At 35.7% G+C, this 4,882-nt stretch overlaps 1 non-coding gene across 1 annotated transcript; it reads right to left on the bottom strand.

Moving 5' to 3' along the window:
* Positions 1-2,230: 2,230 nt before the first annotated feature.
* LOC130978065 (small nucleolar RNA R71) lies at positions 2,231-2,334 on the bottom strand. The gene has a single exon (XR_009085729.1). It is a non-coding gene; the product is annotated as a small nucleolar RNA R71 (small nucleolar RNA).
* Positions 2,335-4,882: the final 2,548 nt, after the last annotated feature.

Below are 4,882 nucleotides of genomic sequence, written 5' to 3'. Positions count from 1 at the left end.
TCGAGTATGGACAACTGACGGTTCATCTTGTTGCTCAGATTAGGTAATTTTCTTTTTTATTTTCTTTTCAAAAATATTTTTCAAAATTTCCCTTTGTTTTCGAAAAATCCTTCAGAGTTTTTAAGAATGAATTCTAGAGTTTCAAAATGGTATGCTGAAGCTTGGCTGGCCATCAAGCTTTAGACTAACCTGGTATGATTCCTGGGATTTTGATTGAGGACTTTGAATTCATTACTTCCTTTTTCCTATATGTTTTTCGAAAAAAGATAAAATAAAATCCAAAAAAATAATAAAATTATAAAAAATAAAAAATATTTTTGTGTTTCTTGTTTGAATCTTATGTCATGTTTTAAGTTTGGTGTCAATTGCATATTCATCTTGTTCTTGCAATTTTCGAAAATTCATGCATTCATAGTGTTCTTCATGATCTTCAAGTTGTTCTTGGTAAGTCTTCTTGTTTGATCTTGATGTTTTCTTGTTTTGTGTCTTTTATTGTTTTTCATGTTCATCTTTGCATTCATATTGTCTAAGCATTAAAGATTTCTAAGTTTGGTGTCTTGCATATTTTCTTTGCATAAAAATTTTTTCAAAAATATGTTCTTGATGTTCATCATGATCTTCAAAGTGTTCTTGGTGTTCATCTTGACATTCATAGTGTTCTTGCATGCATCATTGGTTTTGATCCAAAATTTTCATGTTTTTGGTCATATTTGTGTTTTTCTCTCTCATCATTAAAAATTCAAAAATAAAAAAAATCTTTTCCTTAATTCTCTCAAAATTTCGAAAATTTGATTGACTTAGTCAAAAATTTTTTTTAAAATTAGTTGTTTCTTGTAAGTCAAGTCAAATTTTCAAATTTTAAAAATCTTATCTTTTTAAAACTTTTTCAAAAAATTAAATCTTTTTCATTTTTCTTATTAATTTACGAAAATCTTTTAAATTATTTTTTCAAAAATCTTTTTCTTAGTTTTATCTTTATTTTCGAAAATTATGCTAACAATTAATGTGATTGATTCAAAAATTTAAAGTTTGTTACTTTCTTGTTAAGAAAGGTTCAATCTTTAAATTCTAGAATCTTATCTTTTAGTTTCTTTTTAGTCAAGTAATTAATTTTAATTTTAAAAGAATTAAATCTTTTCTAACCATATCCTTTTAATCATATCTTTTTATCTTATCTTTTATATTATATCTTTTTCAAAATTTTATCTTTTTCAAAAAAATTTTGATTTTAAAATATATTTTCTAACTTCTTATCTTCTTATCTTTTCAAAATTAATTTTCAAATCTTTTTCAACTAACTATTTGACTTTTTGTTTGTTTCTTATCTTTTTCAAAACCACCTAACAACTTTTCTCTCTCTAATTTTCGAAAATACATTCCTCTTTTTCAAAAATTCTTTTTAATTAATTAATTGTTTTAGATTTTAATTTTAATTTTATTTCTTATCTTAATTTTCGAAAATCTTTAACTCCTTTTCAAAATTATTTTCGAAAACTTCTCTCTCATCTTATTCTATTTATTCATTTACTAACACTTCTCTTCATTTCAAATCACTGTCCCTATCCTCACCCTTGTATTTGAATTATTCATTCTTCTTCACTTTTATTCCCTTTCTTCTTCTACTAACAATAAGGAACCTCTTTACTGTGACATAGAGGATTCCTCTTCTTTTTCTGCTCTCTTCTCTTTCATATGAGCAGGAACAAGGAAAAAGGCATTCTTGTTGAAAGCTGATCCAGAACCTGAAAGGACTCTGAAGAGGAAACTAAGAGAAGCTAAATTACAACAATCCAGAGACAACTTTGCTGAAATTTTCGAACAAGAAAAGGAGATGGCAGCCGAACCCAACAACAATAATGCAAGGAGGATGCTTGGTGATTATACTACACCTACTTCCAAGTTTGATGGAAGAAGCATCTCAATTCCTGCCATTGGAGCAAACAATTTTGAGCTGAAACCTCAGTTAGTTGCTCTAATACAACAGAACTGCAAGTTTCATGGACTTCCATAAGAAGATCCCTACCAGTTCTTAACTGAGTTCTTGCAGATCTGTGAGACTGTTAAGACTAATGGAGTAGATCCTGAAGTCTACATGCTCATGCTTTTCCCTTTTGCTGTAAGAGACAGAGCTAGAGCATTGTTGGACTCTCAACCTAAAGATAGCCTGGACTCCTGGGATAAGCTGGTCATGGCCTTCTTGGCTAAGTTCTTTCCTCCTCAAAAGTTGAGCAAGCTTAGAGTGGATGTTCAGACCTTCAAACAAAAAAATGATGAATCTCTCTATGAAGCTTGGGAAAGATACAAGCAGATGACCAAAAGATGTCCTTCTGACATGTTTTCAGAATGGACCATGATAGATATATTCTATTATGGTCTGTCTGAGTTCTCTAAGATGTCACTGGACCATTCTGCAGGTGGATCCATTCACCTAAAGAAAACGCCTACAGAGGCTCAAGAACTTATTGACATGGTTGCAAATAACCAGTTCATGTACACTTCTGAGAGGAATTCCGTGAATAATGGGATGCCTCAGAGGAAGGGAGTTCTTGAAATTGATGCTCTGAATGCCATATTGGCTCAGAACAAAATGTTGACTCAGCAAGTCAAAATGATTTCTCAAAGTCTGAATGGATGGCAAAATGCATCCAACAGTACTAAAGAGGCATCTTCTGAAGAAGAAGCTTATGATCCTGAGAACCTTGCAATAGCAAAGGTAAATTATATGGGTGAACCTTATGGAAACACCTATAACTCATCATGGAGAGATCATCCAAATTTCTCATGGAAGGATCAACAAAAGCCTCAACAAGGATTTAATAATGGTGGAAGAAATAGGCTCAGCAATATCAAGCCTTATCCATCATCTTCTCAGCAACAGACAGAGAATTCTGAGCAGAGTACCTCTAACTTAGCAAATTTAGTCTCTGATCTGTCCAATGCCACTTTAAGTTTCATGAGTGAAACAAGGTCCTCCATCAGAAATCTGGAGGCACAAGTGGGCCAGCTGAATAAGAAAGTCACTAAAACTCCTCCTAGTACTCTCCCAAGCAATACTGAAGAAAATCCAAAAAGAGAGTGCAAGGCCATTGATATAATCAATATGGCCGAACCTAGAGAGGAAGGAGAGGACGTGAATCCCAATGAGGAATACCTCATGGGACGTCTCTCAAGCAAGAAGGATTCCCCTATTGAGGACCCAAAGGAATCTGAGGCTCATATAGAGACCATAGAGATTCCATTAAACCTCCTTCTACCATTCATGAGCTCTGAAGACTATTCTTCCTCTGAAGAGGATGAAAAGGTAACTGGAGAGCAAGTTGCTCAATATCTAGGAGCTATCATGAAGCTGAATGCCAAGTTATTTGGTAATGAGACTTGGGAAGGTGAACCTCCCTTGCTCATCAGTGAACTAAATACATGGGTTCAGCAAACCTTACCTCAAAAGAGACAAGATCCTGGCAAATTTTTAATACCCTGTACCATAGGCACCATGACCTTTGAAAAGGCTCTGTGTGACCTGGGGTCAAGCATAAATCTTATGCCACTCTCTGTAATAGAGAAACTGGGGATCATTGAGGTACAGCCTGCCATATTTTCATTGCAATTGGCAGACAAGTCAGTAAGACAAGCTTATAGATTGGTAGAGGATGTGTTGGTAAAGGTTGAAGGCCTTTACATCCCTGCTGATTTCATAATCTTAGACACTAGGAAGGAGAAGGATGAATGCATCATCCTTGGAAGACCTTTCCTAGCCACACCAGGAGCTGTGATAGATGTTAACAGAGGAGAATTAGTCCTTCAATTGAATGGGGATTACCTTGTGTTTAAGGCTCAAGGGTCTTTTTATTTAACAATAGAGAGGAAGCATGAAAAGCTTCTCTCAATACAGAGTCAAACAAAGCCCTCACAATCAAACTCTAAGTTTGGTGTTGAGAGGCCACAGCCAAACTCTAAGTTTGGTGTTGAATCCCCACATCCAAACTCTAAGTTTGGTGTTGGGAGTCTACAATATTGACCTGATCACCTGTGAGGCTCCATGAGAGCCCACTGTCAAGCTAGTGACATTAAAGAAGCACTTATTGGGAGGCAACCCAATTTTTATTTATCTAATTTTATTTTATTTTCATTGTTCCTTAATGTTTTATTAGGTTCATGATCATGTGAAGTCACAAAAAAAATACTAAAATTAAAAACAAAATAAAAAATAGTAGAAGAAAAATTACACCCTGGAGGAAGGACTTACTGGCGTTCAAACGCCAGTAAGGACCATCTGGCTGGCGTTCAACGCTAGAACAGAGCATGGATCTGGCGTTGAACGCCAGAAACAAGCATCATCTTGGCGTTTGAACGCCAGGAATATACCCTGAGGAAAGCTGGCGCTGAACTCCAGAAACAAGCATGGAACTGGCGTTCAACGCCAGAAACATGCTGCAATTGGGCGTTGAACGTCCAAAATAAGCATCACTTCGGCGTTTAAATGCCAGAATTGTATGCAAAGGCATTTTACATGCCTAATTGGTGCAGGGATGTAAATCCTTGACACCTCACGATCTGTGGACCCCACAGGATCCCTACCTACCTCAACTCACCTTCTCTCTTCTTCTTCTCATTCATCCTCTCTTCCTCATAAACACTCTTTCCCAAAAAACCCTTCACCAATCACCTCAATCTCTCTTTCCAATTACCCCCCTTCACCACTTACATCCTTCCACTCTTCCCGATAAACCCTACCTACCTTCAAAATTAAAAATCACTTTCCCACCCAACCCACACAATATGGCCGAACCTTAACCCCTCTCCCTCCACTATAAATACCCCTCCATTCTTCTTCATTTTCACACAACACAACCATCTCTTCTCCTCCTTGGCCGAAACACAACCT

The sequence above is a fragment of the Arachis stenosperma genome, chromosome 4 (assembly GCF_014773155.1).
Source record: "Arachis stenosperma cultivar V10309 chromosome 4, arast.V10309.gnm1.PFL2, whole genome shotgun sequence".
Taxonomy (NCBI): Eukaryota; Viridiplantae; Streptophyta; class Magnoliopsida; order Fabales; family Fabaceae; genus Arachis; species Arachis stenosperma.
This window is presented reverse-complemented; position numbering and strand designations above follow the sequence as displayed.